General features: G+C 36.7%; 1 long non-coding RNA gene across 3 annotated transcripts in view; it reads left to right on the forward strand.

Annotated features, from left to right (window-relative positions):
• Positions 1 to 4,151: 4,151 nt before the first annotated feature.
• Positions 4,152 to 24,534, forward strand: part of LOC118238703 — a 62,557-nt gene continuing 42,174 nt past the window's right edge. For 2 of the 3 annotated variants that reach the window (XR_004769713.1, XR_004769714.1), the window contains exon 1: positions 4,153 to 5,308. This is a non-coding gene — a long non-coding RNA (uncharacterized LOC118238703). Of the gene's footprint in view, positions 5,309 to 24,534 lie in introns of all 3 variants that reach the window. The other variant, XR_004769715.1, reaches the window with a different exon arrangement.

Below are 24,534 nucleotides of genomic sequence, written 5' to 3' on the forward strand. Positions count from 1 at the left end.
TTAAAAAGAAAAAACAACAAAATAAATAACATTGGTTTATATTTCAATATTTCTTTTTCTATAATGTTATATATCTAAATAAGCATGGGAGGTTATGGTAAACTATAATCATTTCATACCACATTTTTGTAATTACATGGAAAATTAAAAAGTTAACTTTATATGATTTCTTTTGTTGAGTTGATATTGAATCACAGATGGGCTAAATGAAATGTTCTGACATGGATGGTTTGCTCTAAACCCACATTTAAAACCAGCATCTTCATTTCCATTTCCATCTGAATTGATGCATTGATAACTTACACCTGCCAAACTTTACATATTGAAAGCCATATTCAAAGATGAGAACCATGCCCTTTTAACTTTTAGGTGTGATGTACTTTTGGTTTACAACACGTACTGGGGATACTCTCTACTTATGAGTTATTAATATTTGATGTACCTTCAGTTCATAACAGTAACTGCAGATACTCTCTGCTTATGAGTTAAATATATGATGTACCTTCAGTTCATAACAGTAACTGCAGATACTCTCTGCTTATGAGTTATTAATATGTGTCTCTTCTATATTTAAATAGGAGATTCCTCATCAACAATTATGTTAATCTAAGTCAAAATGCTTATTTTTTTTTACAAATGTTTTAATGTCACCAAATACAAAGTTCTGGGACCAACAAGTGAAACAAGACACTCCTACAATTTACAGTTACAAATCTGAACCTGCCAACCCTCACTGGCTTCTCATTTAATGAAACTTTCCCTTTTATCTTGCTTCAAACCTGAACATTTGTCTCTCACACAAACATACACACACACACACACACACACACACACACACACACACACACACACACACACACACACACACACACACACACACACACACCAAACTAGTTACTAAGAAATCTCTGCTTCCCTTGTTTTTATAGAAAAAATCCAGACTCTAGTGATTTTGTCTTGTTTCATTGGCAACATCTGTGGTTGAGATGCATTTCAGAGCAAACAACCTTGATTGCTGTCCTTGCAAAACGTCTGTGCAGATCTCTGTGTGCCAGGCAGGTGATTCCTTGTTTTTTCTGAGAAAGGTGTTGCTTTTATAAATCTCAGAAATAGCTGGTTATATGCACATGAATAACATGTCCCACACACATATTTACCAAATAGATTTCTTCTTTTATTTATTTAAATTAGAAATAAGATTGTTTCACAAGTCAATTCCAGTTCCCTCTCCCTCCCCTCCTCCCCTGCCACTCACTAACTCCCTATCCCACCGCGTTCTGCTCCCCAAGGAGGGTGAGGCCTTCCTTGGGTGATCCTCAGAGTCTGTTATATCCTTTGGAGCAGAGCCTACGCCCTCCCCCGTGTGTCTAAGCTAAGAGAGTGTCCCTCTAGGAGAAATGAGCTTACAAAGTCAATTTGCATGCTAGGGAAAAATACTGATCTACTACCAGAGGCCCCATAAATTGTCAAGGCCTCCTCACTGACACCCACGTTCAGGGGGTCTAGACCAGTCATATGCTGGTTTCCCAGCTACTAGTCCATGAGTTCCCCCTTGCTCAGGTCAGCTGTTTCTGTGGGTTTCAACAGCCTGGTCTTGACCCCTTTGCTCATCACTCCTCCCTCTCTGCAACTGGATTCCAGGAGTTCAGTTCAGTGTTTAGCTATGGGTGTCTGCGTCTACTTCCATCAGCTGATCAATAAAGGCTCTAGGATGGCATATAAGGTAGTACTCAATCTCATTATCAGGGGAAGGCATTTAAGGTAACCTCTCCACTATTGCTTAGATTGTTAATAAATGTCATTCTTGTAGGTCTCTGGACATTTCCCTAGTGCCAGATTTATCTCTAAACCTATAATGGCTCCCTCTATTATGGTATCTCTTATCTCTCTCTCCTCTGTTCTTCACCAGGACTTAACCTTCCTGCTCCTCCATGTCCTCCTCTCTCCTGTCTTCTCCTCTTCTCTTTGTCCTAGCTCCCTCTGCCCTCTCCCATGTTCCCAATTTGCTCAGGAGATCTTGTCCCTTTCCCCCTTCCCTGGGGACCATGTATGTCTGTTTTAGGGTCCCTGGGGACCATGTATGTCTGTTTTAGGGTCCTCCTTATTTCCTAGCTTCTCTGGAAGTGTACATTGTAGGCTGTTAATAATTTGTTCTATGTCTAAAATCCATATATGAGTGAGTACATACCATGTTTGTTTTTTGTGAATGTGTTACCTCACTTAGAATGGTTTCTTCTAGTTCCATCCATTTTTCTGAAAATTTCAAGATTCTATTTTTTTCTGCTGCATAGTATTCCATTATAAATGTACCACATTTTCTCTATCCATTCTTCGGTTGAGGGGCATCTAGGTTGCTTCCAGGTTCTGGTAATTATAAATAGTACTGCTATGAACATTGTTGAACAGATGTCATTGTTGCATGAATGTGCTTTGGGTATATGTCTAAGAGTGGAATTGCTGGATCTTGTGGTAGACTGATTGCCATTTTCCTGAGGAGTTGCCATACTGATATCTAAAGTGGCTGTACAAATTGGCACTCCCACCTGCAGTGGAAGAGTGTTCCCCTTTCTCCACATCCTCTCCAGCATAAACTGTCACTGTTGTTTTTGATTTCAGCCATTCTGACAGGAGTAAGATAGTATCTTAAGAGTTGTTTTGATTTGCATTTCCCTGATGGCTTAGATGTTGAGCACTTTCTTATGTGTCTATCAGCTATTTGGGACTCCTATATTGAGAATTCTCAATTTAGTTCTGTACTCAACTTTTTAATTGGATTATTTGGTGTTGTGGAGTCTAGCTTCTTTATTTCTTCATAAATTTTGGAGATCAGGCCTCTGTCAGATGTGTGGGTTGTGAATCTGTTTTCCCATTCTGTGGGCTGACATTTTGTCTTGTGACTGTGTCCTTTGCCTTACAGAAGCTTCTCTGTTTCAGGAGTTACCATTTATTAATTGTCAATCTCAGTGTCTGTGCTACTGGTGTTATGTTCAGGAAGCATTCTCCCATACTAATTCGTTCAAGGGTAATTCCCACTTTTTCTTCTAAGAGGTTCAGTATGGCTGGATTTATGTTGAGGTCTTTGATGCATTTGGACTTAAGTTTTGTGCATGGATGATAGACATGGATCCAGTTATGCCAGCACCATGTGTTGAAGATGCTTTCTTTTTTCCATTGTATAATTTTAGCTTCTTTGTCAAAAATCTGGTGTCTGTAGGTGTGTTGGTCAATATCAGGGTTTTCAATTTGATTCAATTGGTCAACCTTTCTATTTTTTGCCAATACCAGGCTGTTTTCACGACTATAGCTCTATAATAGAGCTTCAGGTCCAAGATGGTGAGGCCTCCAGAAGTTCATTTATTTTATAGACTTGTTCTGCCTATACTGGGTCTTTTGTTTTTCCGTGTCACGTTGAGAATTGTTCTTTAAAGTCTGTGAAAAATTGTTTTGGGATTTTGATTGGGATTTGATGGGGGAAATACTTCTGTGTCTGTTTATAAATAAAGTACTTGCTTGGCCAATGAGACAGCAGGTTAGGCTGGACTAGGAGTCAAAGAGGATTCTGGGAAATGTAGTAGAGAAGTGGTGTTCCAGACAGGAAGTGACATAGCAAGGAGACTCATATTTAAGAAGAGGAAAAAGGAAGTGTCGCTCTCTTTTTCCCCTCGGCTCCTGCTCCAGCGGCACAATGTGATTCACCAGCAAGGAGGGACGCCAATAAGGCGTCCAATAAGATAAGTCTTAAAAAATATATAGACATATGATAATTGAGACTGAGCTAACAGATGAGAATCCTGGTCATTGGCCAAGCAGCATTGTAACTAATACAAGTCTCTCTCTGTGTATTCATTTGGGCCTAACTCAGGCAGGTGGCTGGCGTAAAGCACACACGTGGCGGTGGGGCTCAGGCAGCTTTTGGCAAAAAGATTTATTGTAACAGGGATTTCATTGAATCTGTAGATTGCAGATTTCTATTTTTGCTATGTTGATCCTACCTATCCAAGTGTATGGAAGATCTTTCCATTTTCTGGTAGCTTCTTTAATTTCTTTCTTTAAAGACTCAAAGTTTTTTCTATATAGGTCTTTCGCTTGTTTGGTTAGTGTTACCCCAAGATATTTTATGTTGTTTGTGGCAATTTTGAATGGTGATATTCTGATTTCTTTCTCAGCCCATTTATTGTCTGTATATAGTAGGGCTACTGAATTTTTTTAGTTAATCTTGTATCCTGCCACTTTGCTGAAGGTGTTTATCAGCTGTAGAAGTTCCTCTGTAGATTTTCGGGGGTCACATATGTAAACTATCATATCATCTGCAAGCAGTGAAAGTTTGACTTCTCCCTTTCCAATTTGTATCCCCTAGGTCTTCTTTTATTGTCATATTGCTCTAGCTAGAACTTCAAGGACAATATTGAAGACATCTGGAGAGAGTGGACAGCCTTGTCTTGTTCCTGATTTTAAGGAATTGAATTGAGTTTCTCTTCATTTAGTTATATGTTAGCTGTTGGTTTACTGTATATCAGGCAGGTTATTCCTAAATGTTGAATAAGAGATGGTGAAGATGAGGAGTTAATTTTATCACTAGACCAAAGATAAAAGATAAATGGATTTTTACTGGGGACAATTACACAGAAAAAAAATGAAAGAACTTCAGGAGCTTTTCCCTGTTCTTCCTACTGGATCAGCTGACACAACAGAAAGAGCCTGCAAAGGAAAGCCATACCTCAAGCTCCTTTGTTTATACTTCCTTCTACCTGAAGCCACACCCAAATGGGAATGCCCACCATTTCAGGTCCACAGACCAGATGCCTACATGATGGTGTGATTGTTCCTGCCATATGCTTTACAACCTCCCTATTTTATCTTCTCTAAAGGTCAAAATCATTTAGGGGGTTCCATGACCCTGAAATTGCTTACTCCTTGACTTGCTGTGCTGCTTTCCAGTCCTATCACCACTGCAATAGCACAGCAAATGCCTTCCCTGAGAGCATCATACTATACAGTAAGAAGCAGGAGACTTAAGTGAAAATAGAGATAAAGGAAAACAGCCCCCAAAACTTTAAAAGTAACAAAATTCCACAGAGTAACAGTTGTAAAATAGCTATAGAGTAGGGGCGGCCTGAGAAAATGGCTTAATTGCTAAAGTACTTGTGTTTTCATCCTGAAGACCTGAGTTCCCATCTCTAAGAATCCACATGATATTTGGGCACAGCTCAGCTGTGGGAGGCAATTTTTTGTGATCTGGACACAAACTAAGGACACTGGAGAAGAGACACCATCAATTGAAGAACTGCCTCCATCAGAAGACCAATGGGTATGTCTCTGGAATGCTCTCTGGATATATGATTACTGTAGAAGTACCCAGTCTTGTATGTGTGCATGTGTATGTAGGTGTGCCTGCCTGTACACAGAGGGCATGGAGAGGCCTTGGGTGTCCTTATTCCTTTGAGGCAGCATATCTTACTGAAACTAGAGCAGCTTTTTTTTCACTTAGGTTAACAGCCAGAAAGCCTCAGCATTTCTTCTGTCTGTCGTTCTCTTACCTCCTGTTTGGGGCTTCTGAGTATATAAGGAGCCATTTTTACATGGGTAGGGTGATCTGAATTCTTGTCCAAAGTTTGTATAACAAAGACTCTTAACCACTGAGCAATCTGTCCTATATTTAGAATCATTTCTAGAGTAACTGCATGAAATTTGATTCCCTGATATGTAAAACTATAAAGTTGCTATATTTTCATTGATAGTGACATGTGTATTCCTAGTTGCCATTTGGTAAGAAATAAGTTGTTACACTCATATAGCTTCTATTATAATATGTAGATCCATGAAATTATGTTATTCACCATTTTAAGAAAATTTGTCCTTCAGAAATGTCAGTTAGTCTAGCTGCTATAGTGACTTCTTCTCTTTGGGGGTCCTGCTTATTTTGTATGACACTGAGATAAGATAGTACATTAAAATGATCATTGTTGACAATTGATGGGTATATTTTGAAAGATCAATTTAAAGTTAATAGATGAAGAATAAACTAAGGTCATTTTGTTGTTGATGCTCTGGTTTGTTAATGCCATTCCTGAATAGCAATTAATACACAAACAGTATTGTGTTTTTTTTTTCCTGGTAACAACTACCTAAAAATATACTATTTTGAAAATTAGAAGAAGGAAATACAATATAACAGAATAACAGATTCAATGAAAGGTACAGAAAGCAACAAAAAGAGACATTGCTGGGCTGTACTCTCCTATGCTCTCTCTTTAGCAATACTTTCACAATGTAACAGTTTCTAGAAATAGGGTCCTGGGAATTCTGGGAATATAGGGATATTATTTTCCTATTAGAGATACAATATACTTTCATATTTATGTGTCACCATACTTTCTATTTGCTTTTATAAGTACTATATTTCTGTAATCATCAGCTTGTACTGTGTCTCTCTTTGTTTGAACTATCAAAAATGGTGTCTGGGTTCCTGACATTGTTGAATATAATAAGTAATTAAGCTCTAGATAGAAACAAAAGACACTTTCAGGTAAAAGAAACAGATGGATCCAAGTCCCCAAGGCTAGAACAGATGCAGTATGTTTAAAGCCTCTTGAGAAATGGTGTGGAAAAAAACAGTGGGCATAGGTAACAGCACAGGAAAGATTACAGATCTGTTCAAAATGAAATAGCTCAGAATTGGCTTTGACCACATGGAGACTTCAGCTTTGAGTGAGTCTGCTCAAATTCTCTTGCAAATGATCACAGCTTACCTGGGACTGAACTGGGTAACCCAAGTGTTAGGTTTCCCAACTCCCCCATCCATCCACCCATGTTAGATCATCATTCATTCACAGCACTGTATTATCTGTCACAGCACTTAGGCTGACCTCAGGAGGTTTGCAACTCTTGTTAGTATCACAATCCTTTTAATATTTCATGTGATTTGATTTGTTAAGTGTTCTCTGGCTGCTGAACTCAAATCAAAGTGAAGGTGAACCTCTGATATGTCCTGTCTGTCTCACCGCTCCTGCTATGTGCAGCTGTGTTGTGTGATGAAAGCTCTCCTTCAAGTTAGGGTTCCTTTCTCACTTTTCTTTCATTCACTGAAGTATTAAAGAAAAAGGAAAATAACATACAAAAGGAATAGATGTTACCCCAAGAGAAGCAGTGATTAGCATCTGTAGGTATCCAGAGGGCTACACTTCCTTCAGAACCTTTCTTCAGCATCTAGAGATTTGTGCCAAGATGATACATTCATCTTAAATGTAGAGCCCTGCATTTTTCACATTTTTGCTGTTTTAGCTTATCAAGGACAAAATTTTGTCACCAAAATTTTAGAATGCTACCTTTGTTCTTCAAAAGCTACTGCTTATACAGTTATTTAAATTCCCTTACAATTCTGGGATGGGGTGTTTAAAAAACACTATTTAACTTTCTAAGGAAAGTGAATAGCCACATTGTTTTGACAACTCTGTCTGCATCACTGTGTTCAAGGAAATAATTCTAAGGTTTATCCCCTACATGGATTCATTAATTACACATTGGAATTGAAAATGAAAACTAAAGTTAAACTTAGACAGTATTTAATTTTTAATATGATGTCACTAATGCAATCATTAGTAAATAAAAATGTGTTTTGAAAAGTTATAAATGCATTTCAACGTTCTATGTATTAATTTTAGAATACCATTTGATATATGTTTTTCACACTAAGTTGAGAATTACTTCTAAAGACTTCCAGTATTTTCCTTGAAGAAATGTATTGTCAAGCGTAGGTCAAGACAGTAGGCTCTTAATGCCAGAAATTCACAGATGCTTGGGAAGAAGACTTATTTATTAAGAGATGAAATATGAAACACACTCATACAGTGGGAAATGATATATACCATTGCCTTTTGGTCCACCAGGGAAGGATGGAGAAATCTCCAGACCAGGTCATTGAATGGTGCATTAGGAAGCCTTCCACGTCCAAGAGAGAGAGCATGGGATCCACCCACCCCCAACACACACACACACACACACACACACACACACACACACACACACACACAACTCATTTTTTAAATTAAAACCAGTTTTAGAATAGTATCCTTCATAAGGAGAAGAAAGTCATGAAAGGCAACATAAAAGATTATCTCTAAAATTCATCATCAAATGCATGGTCATTATCATGTAGTAGGAACATTAGAATTTATACTTTAAGTTGTTTCAGATTTAATTGATTCACAAGTCATAGTTGCACAAAACATCACAATAAAAAGCTAAAGTATGTTTAATTAATAGTTAAAACTTTTCATTTCCAGTGGCATTTAATATGTATTTAAAATTTAAGATATATATTATAAAATTACTTTCCTTTTTAACTCCTTGTGAAGAATCATAATTTATGCTTTGATTACCTATTTTGTTTATGCTAAACTGATTAAGGATTGTTAATGAAGCACTCTATTTCAATCTGTTATGGTCCAGCAATGCATTATTGTCCAGTTATAATTTAAATTTTTTGTTTGCTTGCTTACTTGCTTCTTTTTAATTTTTTTCTTTGTGGTAGTATTGATCAATGCCCTGATGTTAATAGTCTTGAACAAGGGTTTAAGCATGAATAATGTATACAATAAGCTATTAAATGTAAAAGAAAATATTTTTTGAGCTGCACATTGAACAAATTATTGTTTTCATATAATCATTACTAAATTATATTGTTTGAAAAAGAAAAAGTCCATTTTACCATAATTAGTGAGAATATAGTAAGACATTCTAGAAAATATACATTGAAATGTACAAAATATACATATGGAGGAATTTGGCAAGCATGAGATAGTAGACACTTTCCTTTGCTCCTTTTGCCCAACCCTGCACCAAGTTTCAAGAAGCCATGAGGTCATGTCTGAGAAGAGAGAAGAGAGGTTTGTAGTATGATATAAACAGGGTTGAAGCAACCATCAGTAGACACAGAGCCCATGAAATCCCAAACTACTAATCTTTAGGTTTGTAAATAAATAAAGCACTTAATATTTGGCATGCAGTTTGAACTCTAAAAAGAAACAGATAAGTCACATATGAATATGAATGGAACTGCTAAGATAGGTAGTGGCTTCCTCAAGAAATTTGGGCTCATTCCACAGCACAAATTACTTTCATTTGACTGTTTTTAACATTGAGAGCCCCAAAGATATTTTTTTAACCAGTTGATGTGCTCTTTTCTGGGGAAGGCCACCTCTCCCATTTCTAGTTTTCTTCAGTTGCCTATGGCTTAGGTTTGAGCTTCATGTACTTTTCTCCATCCAGCTTGGCATGTTCCTCAGTGTCATTCTTGTTCATCTGACTTTTGGGGAATCATGTTGCTAGGTGTCACTTCTGATATTATTAGGAGGCAGTATCACAGTAAACTCCCAAATCTTCTGGTTATTTTAACATTTCTGTCTATTTTTCTGCAATGCACCATGAACCTCAGGTGCAAGAATCTTTTGTAGATGTGTTTACTAGGACTTGACTCTATGACTCTGCATCTTGATTGGATAAGGTTTTCTGTAGTCTTCTCTGTTTATAGACTGATATTAGGGATTTCGCTGGCTTAGTATCAGTGGTTACAGATTCTCCTTCAATAACCATGACTTGACTAGCACTGAGCAGTTTGCCAGTTTTCTAATTTCAGGCCATGGTCTCCATTTTTGTTTAGCAGGTCTTAAGTCCAAATAGGAAGCAGTTGATTACTAACAAGTTGTGCCACTACTGCATCCTTAGGGTCATCATTGAGCTGCCTTGAAAAAATACATACAGGTAGCATTATCTGGACTTAACAGGTTATATTTAGGAATACATATGTATATACAAATATGAGCATGCATGCAATAACAATTAGTGAAAAGACATGAATTTGAAAAAAAAGAGAAGAAAGGGTTATATGGGAAGGAATGGGGGAGATGTAATTAATTTAGAATCTCTCTTTTTTTTGGTTTTGTGAGACAAGGTTTCTCTGTGTAGCTTTGGAACCTATCCTGGCACTCGATCTGGAGACCAGGATGGCCTTGAACTCACAGAGATCTGCCTGCCTCTGCCTCCCGAGTGCTGAGACTAAAGGCATGCACCACCAACGCCCAGCGATAATCTTATAAATTCAAAAAGAATAGGGCTCCCCAGTTACTTTCCATGCTCCAAAATGCTTCTGCTGTGATGGTATATCCAACTAAATGGACATCAGCTTTAGCTGGCAAGAGCATCATGAGAGTAGCTCCCCTGCTCACTGCTTTCCTGGGCCTAAACATGGAAAAATACTAACAACAATACAGTACAAGAGTGCTTGTAATAGTGTTTTCCTCAAGGCAAAAGTTGGGGCAAGGGTAAGCCTGCCAACAGCCCTTTATTTTTTAACCAGCTTGGACATTGCAACACCAACAAAATATCCATGCCCTCCACAGCAAGTAAACCATAAAATGCCAGGCCTAAAGATAGAGCAGAGCAGAACCATCCTCTATCTCCTTTAAAAGGTTAATGTCTTGTATTTCATTTCTGCTTGTCATTACCTTGTCCTCTGTGTTTTTGTCATCATGATTTCCTACATTGTAATCATGCCCAAGATAACTGAATATCTTAGAACAAATAGATAAGTTTCAAAGCATGTGTTATTTATGAAATCTGAATCAATAAACTACAAAACAACCTAAAGAGATCTATTATTATTAATGACATTGAAGCAAGCATGCTTCTCATAATAAAAACTCTAAGACTCAACAGATTTCTTAGTGATTTCTACTATATCTGTATAGGCAGTAATACAGATGCTGCTGCAGAAAAATTCATAAAGTAGAAGAAAATGAATGGTCACAAACTCATTTTATCAAGCCAGAACTACCCTGTTAAAAAAAAACAGATAAGGACACAAAACAGTAAATATATAGACCATTTTGTTGATGAACATAGACACCAGAATCCTTAATAAAGTACTTGTAAACAGGTTTAAAAAATATATTACTAATCTACACACCATGATCAAGTATGTTTCATACTAGGAATTAAAAGATGGATCAATATGCCTTAAAAACATAGAGTCAATACAGTCTAAATAAAACATGTATTATATAAATAGAATCAGAAATAGAAATCACATAGTCATCTCCATACATGATAAATGTTACACATGGAAAATTAACATAAGAGAATATTGACTAAGAATACCTCAAATACTTTCTCTAAAATCAGAAACTAGAAAAGAATCTACCCTGATTCTCTTATGGAGTCTAGTTCTCAAAATCTCAGCTGAATAATAACACAACATAAAATTAAAATGGATACCAATAGAAAAGGAATAAGATGCACATAATATGATCCTGTACTTAGCAGACCTTCACAACTTTAGCCAAAACTTTTTCATCAACTATCATTTTCAGTAAATTATCAGGATGCAAAACCAACAAACAAAACTCCATAGCTTTCCCACAAACTAATAGCAAACTTGCTGGAAGAGAACATAGGAAGACAAGTCATGATAGCTCCAAAAAAGAAGAAAATAACTAATTACAAACTTAAGTGAATGTATCAAACAACGGGAAAGTGAGATGGCTTAGTGAGTAAAAGCTCTTATCATACATCTTCAGAGTAACCCATAGAAAGCAAGGAGTGAGCTGACACCCCAAAGTTGTCATCTGATCTGCATTCTCACAGTGGCACACTTCAACACAGATCATGAACACCACCCAGTCACAATAAAGTATATTACTTAAAAGAAAAACACACAGTAATGACTTTGGATAGGACTGCTACGCATGTGGAATTGTATAATTAAAATTGTCTAAATGGTGACATTCCTACAATGTGATCTCTTGATGCATTATAATATTCAACAAAATTGCTATGACATTCTTCTAGGAAAAATTTAAGTATCACAAGATTCACATCAAAATATTCAATAAAAGAATTCTTGAGAAAAAGAGCAATGCCTGGGGTATCACATAGCCATCTTCAAACTATTGTACATAATCAAATTATCAATAATAAAACAAGCAAAAACCTGATGAGATGGAATGGCAATCCTGAGGATACACTTTTGACCATATCTATTTAATCCTTTGTTTGTTTGTTTGTTTGTTTGAGACATGTTTTTTTCTATGTAACAACCCTGGCCGTCCTGGAGCTCACTTTGTAGACCAGGCTGGCCTTGCACTCAAAGAGATTCACCTGGTGTGTGTTTGTGTGTGTGTGTGTGTGTGTGTGTGTGCGAGAGAGAGAGAGAGAGAGAGAGAGAGAGAGAGAGAGAGAGAGAGAGAGAGAGAGGAGAAAAGAAAGCCTTTTTAAGAAGTGGTGTTGTGAAACTTGGATATGAGCATCTGTATGATCAATATTGCATCCCAGCCTGTCATCCAGTATGTAAACTAAGTGGAGATTATTAAAAATGCTTATTATTAATATAAGAGATGAACTTTGAAATCATTAGGTAAAAAAAGTAGAGAAATACTTCAATATATAGTCAGATCACATTTAAAATATTACTTCAATAGCACAAAAAATGATGGTGAGAATTTACAAGTAGGTATTGTCAAATTAAGAACATTTTTAGTAATAAAAGGAATTATTAATATGGTAAACTGACAATTGACAGAACTGGTGGAAATTCTTCAGTTATTGATTCAATGAAGAATTAATATTCAGAATTTATAAAGAAAAACTAAACAAAATAGCAAATAATGCAATCAATAAACATGCATGTTTTCTGAAAACACATTTCAAAAGATTTATCTTTGCAATTATTTAGCCATAAAAAGAAAACAATATGTTATATGAAGAAAAACATAACTGGAGATGTTTTTATGTGAATATGCCATACTCATAAGGCCATGTTTCAGGTTTTCTCTCATGAAATTCAGAGGTGAAAAGACTTTGGAAATATGTAAGAAATGTGTTAGAAAAGTATCAGAGACTAGGAATATGATCAAAGTATAGTTTATGCATGTATGGGAATGTGATAGTGATTTTCATTTTGTACTATTAATATCTGGTAATAATAAGAAAAATTATATGAGTATTCTATTTGAAATGACATTTTTGAGGTAATATAATTAAAATTTATAAATTCAATTAAGCTGCATTGGAGGAAATTTGGAAAATAAGTCAACAAGCCAATATTTATTCTTAATAGCCTCTAAAACCTTCTGTTTTAATGCTTTCTTAATGGTTATTGCAACCTGAGAATCTTGAACAACTATAAATTGAGTGGGTGCCATCTAGGGAATAGTCTATATTAAATGCAAGTAGTCTTGTTCAAAAAATATAAGGAATTCAATCTCAGCAGGAATTGGAAGTACCTGGATACAAAAAATGTGGACATACTGAATTTGTATATTTTATTCCTTGAAACCAGACTCCAGCATCCAGGACATTTGCTTTGTTACTTGCTTAGCTCTAAACCATCACCCACGGGCTACAAAAACATTGTTGCTGTTAGGTCAATCATTGTTCCAGGATAGAGACACACCCAAAATTCTAAGTCAGATATGGCCAGGAAACTGTTCTTTTTCTGAACCTGTGTGGAAATAGAGCTATGAAATGAGATCTTTAAAACCAAGAACTGGAAACAGACACCCCTTCAGGCTGCCTGGAGAAGGGTGATTCTAAAGATCTTTAAAGCACAACTGGACATACTGGCCTTGAATGTCAAGGAAGACAACTAAACTGATAAAAACTAAAAGGACTATACAGATGGAGGTAGCACTAGGAGCTATGGATGGCAGGAAGAGCACTTATATAAAAGTGGGAATTTAAATCAGACCTTCATTAGTTTGTGGCGGTTTCCCTGTTGTGAATTACAGCCCACACAGAACTGTATACATGCCCCCATTTTTCAAATAAATAATATTGTCTAAATAAATTTCCAAATTAGTAATGATACAAAATAATAAACTAACAATATAGATTCAAGATAGGGCTTCAATTTCATAATTAATGTGGTTTTGAACATTCAAATCAATTCATGAATGATCATACTTCTTTTATTTCCATAATGAGTAAGTAGGTTTGCATTTCTATAATATCATACAATAAATTTTTCATAATTCTTATATCTTACTTATCAAACCTTATCAAACACAGTGTGCCACAGATGCTAATGAAGTAATGTTATGGAGTAATGTGTTATGGAGTAATTTAGCACCAATCATGAAGGCTTTACATTCATGGCCAAATTATGGAGGCATCTGAGTGGATTCATTGAAAGGTTGGATATGGCTTGTGAGATAAAGGTATCAGTTATAAATTATTCTCTAATTACTGTCTTGATATCTAAGATGTGGGAGACTATGAGATGAATTAGTTTACTGGAAATATTGAGAAGTTTCTTAGAGTAAATATCAGATTTCATATACCTGATAGACTTTATCCCCCCATCATGTATTTGTGTGTAGGTGAATACTTGCCATGGCACATATATGGTGGTTAGATGGTATGTATGTTGGTTCTCACCTTCCACCTTGTTTGAGGAAGATGTCTTTATTATTTGTTTTTTTTTTTAACCCAGGATAGCTTACCTAGAGCAATGATTCATTCCCCTGTCCACTGTCTGAGCCCTGGATTTATAAATGCATGTTACCACAAGTGGTTTTGTATAGATTCAGGTAATCATACTTGTATAGCAAGAACTTTGTCAATGAAGCAATCTTTCTAGGTCCCAGGAAAGCCTTTGTATGAACATATATTCTAATATTTAATAAAATAATCAGAGCTGGAGACAAGTGTTTTGGCTCATTGAAACATAAACAAGAGTCATAACATCACATTGAATCTAAGAAATGACAGGTCCCAACACCTGAAATCCACATAAGTGTAGAGGTAAGTATTATGAAAAGGATTCAAGAAAACATCTAAGATTTTCCACAGGAAATCACAAAATGTAATTATATTGTCCTGGTATCCAGACTTTGAAAATATTGCAAAAGCTAAATAATAATCACTCCTATCAAATGTTGCAAACTGTCTAAATAAAGGGGATTCCCTATTGAGAGGTGCATTTTCCTACATGGAAGTAATTGTGTCAGGAAGGATTTTTAGAGAAACAAAGGAAAGTCAACACTTATTAGAGAGGAAGGTAAAACAGGAACTGGACTTTGGGTGTGTAGAAATCTGTATACATTTCTACTTTACAGAGAAGCCCAGGGGTAGGGATTTTCACAGAAGCACATAAGGCTCAAGACACTGAAACTTTTAAATATACCATAAATTTTTCAATATATTTGTAACTAAAAGGAATAAATGAAAACAAACATTGCTTACCATACTACTAAGTAGGTAAGTATAAATGAGGCCTAAAATCTGGCCTTAACACGAGATGGATGCATACAGAATCTAGGCATATTTAGAAGGTAAACCTGGGAGTTATCATTGTAACACTCTTATGCTTGCTTTCCCATCCTATAAATTTAAAGAATATAGTATATGATTTTGAGAAACATGATTAAATGGTTTTGACAAGTAAATCAAATACCCATTATCTTCCATAAAAGCTCCTTTTTGCATGTAGTAAAGTTATTTGAATCAGCTCCCTTAGTAAAGTTTGTTATACAACCCCTACTAACTATTATTCTTTTGTCATATCTCTAGATTTATTCTTCCTATATAACCTCAATTTTATATTCGTGTGAGAAAGAGGTGGAAGATCCAGCCATTCCTGGGGCACTGTGCAGGTGTTAAGCATTGTCAAAATATAGTTAAAATGTGTGGGAATCACTTATTGCTAGTAGGAGTTCCTTAAACTCTCATTATAACTACTCCTTCTGATAATCATTGTCTTGCAAGTAAGCAATAGAATTGGCAGACAGAACAATTTGACTCTCTGATTAGCATCTGTTGCATTCTGCTTTGCCGCAGCTGCTGCCTTGAGAAAAGGACTGTTAGTAAGAGTCAGCAGCACCAGCGAGGTTGAACTCTCCACAGAATACCATCCAATGTTCACAGCTGACTGCTTTGGTTCCTGAAGGCACATCTTTAGCCAGGGTTGTTTTAAGCAGTTAGTATCAGAATGTTTGCTATTAAATGCCTGGGTGAACTCTAGATGATCCCTGTAATCATTTCCATCTGCAACAAAAGGGAAGCACTTCTCCTGACTGCCTAGCAGAGGGCTAATGTAACTGGTGTGGCAAGCTTGGTAGTTGCAAATGCAAACATTTATGTACAGGTGAAGATTCTGTGATTGGTCAAGTTACCTCTCTTCTGGTTATATCACGAGGCTGTTCACTCAAGGAATCAGCTGGGAGGTGCTCTTCTGTTCTACTTACCCTGGATTGCATCATTAATTCCTATCAAAGTGCTCCTTTCTTGGCTGCTTTTAGTAGCGCAGCCAGAGCCCATAGCAAAAAGCAATAAACAGCAAAGACAGCAGAGAGGCAGTGATGGTAAAGGCAGCAGCAGTGATGACTGAGTGTCAGAAATGGTAAGGCAGCCAGCTGCTTGACAGCTGAACATTGTGAGCAACCAGGAAAATAGTGAGGGGAGGAGTGGAAGTAGAGAGAACAGAGATTGGGGGCCAAGAAAAAACAGAAGTGTGTGGACAGTTAGATAAATAAGATGGAAAAAACTGTAGAGAACTGCCAAGCCTTTAGCTCCAAATTACTCAGATAGGCCAGGCCCTTGAGCTATTATATTAGCTACTGAGGAATCTTGATATCTCACTTGCTTAGAAGCTTCAATCCCAGAATTTTAGTGGGCTAAAGAATTCTGACATTTTTTATGACTCCTGGTAGATTTCTTATCCTCCAACAACGGACCAACAAATACCCACTCATATACAGACACCATTAACTTGAATTGGTTATTTTTTTAAAAGACATCAAGTTGAGAGAAGGTCACATTGGAAGGTATCATAACTAGCTCTACCTCTCAAGTAGACACAACACAGAGTCACCTGGGAAGAGAGAATCTCAATAAAGAAATTGTCTCCATCAGATTATCCTGTGAGCATGTCTGTGAGTCATTTTCTGATGGCTGTAAGAGGGTCCAGGACACTGTGGGTGGTGGCATACATAGCAAGCCAGGAGAAGCAAGCCAGATGAAGTAAGTAAGCAACATTCCCTCCTTAATAGAATATAACCCATAAGCTGAAATAAGGCCTTTCACAGACATCTTGGTTTTGCTCAGTGTTTTATCCCAGCAACAGAAAGACTGCCTACCTAATGCAGGAGGATGTGGAGGAAGTTGAGAAAGAAAATAGGGTATGGATATGATCATATTTGATTGAAATTTTATCAGGAATAAAGTATTTTTCAAAAATCAAGAGTCCTGAAGTTCTAGTCCAACACAAGAGCTATAACCCTCATAGAGCTAAGTGACTGACAAACATATGAGGTCTGTCACTCTAGTCCGTCACCAGCTGCTGTTCCCATCTGCTGCTGCCACCACTTGTGGCTGGCAGAGGGATATCAAAGCTTCCCAAGGCTAGACCTGATGAATTTCTGATCTACCTAACAGTTTACTAACTTGTCATATGGATTCCATTATTAAAACATTTAGTAATTGCCTTTATGTCCTGGAGATTTTCTCTAAATTAATTCATATAACATATGGAAGTGTCCACACTTTTTAGGACAGAATAACATTCCACTGTGCAAATATGTGGTGTGTCCTACATTGCTTTTATCCATTCATTGTTGGTACTGTTTTGAATTTTTATATTTATTTTTAATTTAATTTTACATTCCAACCAAAGTTCTCCCTCCTACCCCACCTCCCGTCCCACCTCTACGACCCCCATTCCCACTCCCTATTCACTCATCCCAACAGGTAAGGGCTCCCATGGAAGTCAACAAACTCTGGTGCACCTAGTTGGGGCAGGAGGAACCCCCCCCTGCATTAAGGCTGAGCATGGCATCTGTTCATATGGAATGGGCTCCAATAAGCTAGCTTATACACCAGGGATAGATCATAGCCCTACTGCCAGGGGTCCCTCATATAGCACAATCTTGACAACTTCTCCTACATACAGAGGGCTTAGTACGGTCCCAGGGAGGATCCACAATTGTAGGTCCAGATATTAGAGGCGGGGATGGTGGGTGAGAACATAAGGGAAGGGGGTGGTAGAGTTTTGAGCATATCCACTCCAGTTTTCTTCTTCCAACTTCACAACCTCTCTCTCTCAGTCTCTCTCTCTTTTCCCCACTCTCTCTCTCCCTAATAACGAATGGGAATAGATCCTAAATTTGGTGCTGTATCAGAATGGAAACATGAAGATGGTCTTCAGTGGCCTGTGTTAGCTCACGTATATTTTTTCCAGTGCTAATCTATATACCTGCAATTTTCATGATTTCAATTTTCTTGATAGCAGAATAATATTCCATTACTTTTGTGTGACATGTTTTCATTATCCATCAATCAATCCTTTGATCATCTATATTTCTTTCCTTTGCTAGATAGCATGACTACAGAAGTAATGAAGCAAGTATCTCTGCAGTAAAGTATAGAATCATTTGGAGATATATCCAGGAGTAATATAACTAGATTAAGTGGAAAGAGAAACAAATTAAAGCGATTCAAATTATCCCTTTTTGACAATGCCGTGTTACTATACATAAGAAATCCAAAAGATTTAACCATTAAACTATTGTAACTAACAAACACTCTCAGCAAAGTAGCACACTATAAAATAGCAAACAAAATTCAGAAATCTTTATACTCCAAAATAGTATGTTGAGAAAGAAATTCAGAAAACAACATGGGTAGCAAGGGAAGAGGGGAGGAATGGGGACTGACATGTAAAACAATCTTTTTCTAATTTTTTTTAAAAATTTAAAAAAGAAAATAATTCCATTCACAAGAAAACAAAAAAAAAAACTTAGGAAATAACCTCTACAATGAAAATATTAACTGTTATAAGAATGAAATTTAAAAAATACTGGAGTACAGAAAGTTTCCCAATGTTCATGGCAAACTTAATATTGTGAAAATGATCATACCAAAAGGCATTTTAATATTTGATGTAATTAATCCTAGTAAAATTTCCCAATCTGCTTTCAAAAAGAAGCAGAAAATATTTAAATTCATATGAAATAACAAAAATTCCAAGACAAGAAAATTCTGACAAAAAATAATGAGAATAATAACCTTTAGTTATAGTATAGACCCCTAGTAAGTGAATCTTTAAATAAAAATAGCGGTACTGAAACAAAACCATATATGTACATCAGTGGACTAGAACAGGATACTAAAACTTACACAATAATAGCCATCCTACTTTTAGCAAATATCACAAAATATATTCTTGAGAAAAGACAATGTTTTAAGTGAGTGTTCACATGGAGAAGGTTAAATTAGATTGTTACCTGTCACCCTGCTCAAAAAACAACCTTAAACGGATGCAAGACCACAATGTAATACTTGAAGTGAACTTTCAGAAAATGTCTATACAACATATAGACACCAGCAAGGGAATTCAAAAGAAGACTCACTTCAATTAGAAATTAATGTCAACAATTGAATAACAGGACATTATGTCATTAAAATCTTATCCAGCTATGCAATCAAAGGAGTATTAACATTTAGAGTACACAAAGACTCAAAGAAAAGGTCATAAAGAAAAATGCAGTTTTGAAATATGATTTAGATCTGATAGAGAATTCTCCAAATAAAAATTACAGCAGGCTAAGAGAAGCTAGGAAACAAGGAGGACCCTAAGAGAGATATATATGGTCCTCCAGAGAAGGGGAAAGGCACAAGATCTCCTAAGCTAATTGGGAGCATGGGGGGTGGAGAGGGAGTTAGAAGAAAGAAAGGGGGAGAAGAGGAGGGGAGAGGAAGACATGAGGGAGCAGGAAGATCTAGTCAGGGGAAGAATAGAAGAAAACAAGAAAACAGATACCATAATAGAGGGAGCCATTATAGGTTTAAAGAGAATTCTGGCACTAGGGAGAGATCTACAAGGTTGAGTCCAACTAACAATCTAAGCAATAGTTAAGAGGCTACCTTAAATGCCCTTCTCTGATAATAATATTGATGACTACCTTATATGCCATCTTTGAACCTTTATCCAGTAGCTGATGGAAGCAGAAGCAGACACCCACAGCTAAACACTGAGCTTAACTCCTGGAATCCAGTTGCAGAAAGGGAGGAGTGATGAGCAAAGAGGTCCAGACCAGGCTGGTGAAACCCACAGAAATAGCTGACCTGAACAAGGGGTTGCTCATGGACCCCAGACTGATAGCTGGGAAACCAGCATAGGACTGTTCCAGACTCCCCTGAATGAAGATGTCAGTTTGGAGGTCTGGATAGTCTGTGGGGCCACTGATAGTGGATTAGTATTTACCCCTGGTACACAAATGGACTTTGGGAGCCCTCTCCACATAGAGGGATACTCTCTCAGCCTAGATACTCTGTGGAGGGCCTAGGATCTGCTCCAAATGATATGACAGACTTTGAAGGTCCCCCATAAAAGGCCTCACTTTCCCTGGGGAGCAGAAAGGCCTTTCGATAGGGAGTCCCTGGACAGCAGGGGAAGCGGGGAGGGAGAGGGAAGTGAGATTGACATGTAAAAGAAGCTTGTTTCTAGTTTAAAATGAAAAAGGAAAAATAAATAAAATGTTATAGTTGCAAAAAAGATTTGTAAATTAAAAAAATAAATAAAATAAAAATGGAGAGGGCCAAATAAGAAAATTAAGAGTTTAGTGGAGTCAAATAGTGTAGTCAAAGGGGTTTCATTGTGCTCCAAAATTAGAAAGATAAATACTTTGATTGGGAAACAGTATATTTGAAATTTAAGATTTATAAGTAAAGAAAGAAATGCAACAGATCTGTGTAAAGATTTGGAGATCAAATTCCAGTTCAAACCAAACTAGAATGATCCAGGCTTTCTGTAGCAGAATGGGGGAAAATGTCAGACATGTCTATCTTCAGAGAGGGTGAGATCAGCACTGTGTTGATGTCAGTGAGTATGGGATGAGAATGGAGAAGAGGCATAGGGGGGATCAGGAGGCTTAGGAACCAATTGATGGTTCATGGCACTGATGACAATGGGATACACGTTAAAGGGTTGTGTGAAATGTTTAAAAAATGAGGCATTAGCAAGGTATCCCTCCACAGGGAATGGGCTCCAAAAAGCCATTTCATGTACTAGAAATAGATCCTGTCCTCACTGCAACTGTCCCTATGAACTGCCCAGGCCACAGAACTGTCACCCACATTCAGAAGTCCTGGTTCAGTCCTATGCAGTTTCCCCAGCCTTGACACAGGGGGGAGGAGCTTGGTCCTGCCTCAATTTGATATGCCAGACTGTTGACTCCCCTTGGGAGGCCTTACCCTTACTGAGGAATGGATGCGGGGGTTGGCTGGGTAGGGGGAAGAGAAAGAATGGGAGGGGGGAGCTGTGGTTTGTATGTAAAATAAAAAACTTTAAAATAATTTTTAATTAAGTTAAATTAAAAAATTATAGCAGGCTTGATGGGGAATGTACTGTGTATGTTCATCTTATTGATTATTGAATAAAGTACTTGTTTGGCAAATGAGACAGCAAGTTAGGCAGGACTAGGAGTCAAAGAGAATTCTGGGAAATGTACTAGAGAAGTGGTGTTCAGGCAGGAAGTGACATAGCAAGGAGACTCATATTTAAGAAAGGAGAAACAGGAAGTAGCCCCTTTTCCCTTCGCATCCTCCAGCAAGAGAGGGCTCCAGCGAAAGGCATCCTCTATAAGTCTTATAAAATATATAGGTTTATGATAATTAAGACTGAGCTAACAGATGAGAAGTCCTAGTCATTGGCCAAGCAGCATTGTGCCTAATATAAGTCTCTCTGTGTATTAATTTGGGCCCTAACTTGGGTGGACGGCTGGCGTAAAGTGCACGCGTGGAGGTGGGGCTCGGCGGCTTTTGGTGGCGGCTTTTGGTGGAAAGATTTATTGTAACACAGGCTAAACATATATTTAAAGTATGCAATATACTCAGCAACCATAGAATTTCAAATTAAAATTAGTTGGAGATTCATTTTCCTCCAGTCAGAATCACTTAGACTAACAGAACAGATTATAACAAATTGAAGTGTGCCTATGAGAAAAGGGGATCCTTTTTTCATTGTTTCTGAGTGCACAAACTTGTACAGCCACTAAGGAAATCAATATGGAGGCTCTGTAAAAAGGTGGAAAATAAAAAAAAATAAACAAAAACATGGTCCAGATTATCATTTTCATAAGAGACATTCTCACAGGTGTGACACAATATTTCAATTTGGTTTTGATTTCAGGATTTTTCTAATTTGCATTCTGTTAATGATTATTGATGTTTAACACCTTTTCTTACATATGTGTACGTATATGAAACGTATGTATGTCTATTATATATGCATGTTTTTTCAAGGAAAACAGGTTACTGGATTTTGCTTATTCACTGCTTTATTTACTTTGGGTTCTGTGAATAGGCCCCATATTTTGGATATGATTCCCTTATTAGAAGTTTGTTGTGTGCTTTCACTAAATATATAGGCTCCCTTATCATTTTAGTTATCATTTCCTTTGCTTTTAAATAAAATTCCCACTTGTTAGCTTCTAACTCATTGCCTCTGCTCGTAGTAGGAAATTTGAAAACATTGCAAAACCCACTATCATTTTTATTTATTCCACTAAATGCATAGCCACCACACTATTTGTACTTAACAATTCACATTATTATAAAAAATAATCACATGAATTCCACATTGTAGGCATCCTGTATTGTGATAACATACTTTGCACATATTTTGGGGAGTTGAGATCAACTTGAACTCAAAACTAGCTCTTCTTGGTTTTCCAGTCAATCCATATTATAAGGAAGCCTCCACAGATGGTTTCATATTGGTAACCAAATACAGGCAGTAATATCTCTAGGACAACAGTCCAAAAATATTGAGGCCAGAAACTGCCTCTAAATCAAAAGTTAATGAGCTTCTTCCTATGAAAGAGCAGAGGCAGTTACGAGATACTAATGAATTTGTGAGTGATTATGTTTACAATCTTCTTCATAGTTTTCTTGTAAGACTTCAACCTGTAAAAATCCTTGACTTCTGTGTTGTGTATCATAAGCAGGTTTATGCTTGGTTTGTTAGATCCTCTTAAAAGACAGCAGAATCAAGATGCACCTTTGTGACAGTTTATCCAAGTGTCTGCTCTTCAAACATTAAGACACAGAATCCACAGTGACATTATGACATTATGGCTGTGACTGTGTATATATTTAAAAGCTGTGTTACAATGTGTGCGGGTAGTAAAGACATACATAGAATGACTCAGTCTAAAAAGTTTAACAATATGACAATGAGAGGCTTTATCTGATATAAGTCAGTCAATGTTATTGTTTTTTTTAAAAAAATGGTTCTATCATATTCAGCTCCTCAAACACCATTTGATTTGATAATCTTGGAATTTTTATTAAAAATGTTTACATATTATCTGTACTACATGTTCTCAAATTCCATACTTTTGCTACTTCAACATACTCCTGACTTTGAGTATTACCATGTAACTACATGGTAATCACTGTTTTCATTAGAATTTGAAGCAATATGCCAGGATCTGAAGTGTCAACACATATCATCCAATGTTCTTGGTTTCAGTTTTAATATGTTTGGAATCAATTCATATACTTTGGACACCATTTTTGGTACTAAACCCTCTTGAACTGACTGTTTATTGTTCTCTCAGCTATATAAATAGTACATTAACTTAGAAAAACAAAATTGTTGGAATTTTAGTTGTTCATAATGTTTCACACAATCTAGATTTCATCCTGAATTTTATGCTTTTCTTCCCTTTTTAAGTGTGTTTTTGCTCTATAACAGTTTTATTGGCTGTTTGCCTGGAAGAGCAAAGAAGCTATCTTAGAATACAGTATGTGGAATCAGGCTGACATTAGGTTATATATTCAGTAATTGGAATGATCTCTTCTTTTTATCCTGTGACTAAAGTTAAAAAGTCCTATTTCATATCCTCCATCAAAGTGGGTGAGCATCTGCAGATGTTTTCTGGAGAGCAGTGTAAGGGAGTTTAGTACAAAGGAAAGCCACTTTTACTGACATTCAGTATTTACACAGATTTTACCAAGCTAATTAAGAGGAGAGAGAGTGTGACAGTAATAGAAATACATTTGATGAAGTCTGGGCACTTCAGGCAGGAAGTAAATACTTTAATAAATGAACAGTGAACTACAGCCTGAAGAGAAATTCAAAGGGCTCTGCAGTAAGTAAATTACTTCCAACATCAGGAAGTAGCCTCAGTGGGGTGGGGTATAGTCAATGGGGAAGAAAGAACAGATAATAAATTAGTTCAATAGAGGAAGGAATTCACATAAAATTAGACTGCTCTGCCCTAGTCATAGAAGAAGAAAGCTTGTTTGTATGGAAAATGTCAACAATTTCTTCAATATATTACTTCTACATGTAAAATAATGGAGCTGTAAAAAAAATGGGTCCATATTTAAGAGCACTCGATGCTCCTGTAGAGGACATGGGTTTGGTTCCCAGGATGGCAATATTGATTATTTGATTGATGTTATCTAGAACATCCCAGGAGGAAGATTGCAGGTATTCTATAAAGGAGTTTCTGGACTGAATTAATTGTGTTATAT

The sequence above is a fragment of the Cricetulus griseus genome, chromosome 4 (assembly GCF_003668045.3).
Source record: "Cricetulus griseus strain 17A/GY chromosome 4, alternate assembly CriGri-PICRH-1.0, whole genome shotgun sequence".
Classification (NCBI taxonomy): Eukaryota; Metazoa; Chordata; class Mammalia; order Rodentia; family Cricetidae; genus Cricetulus; species Cricetulus griseus.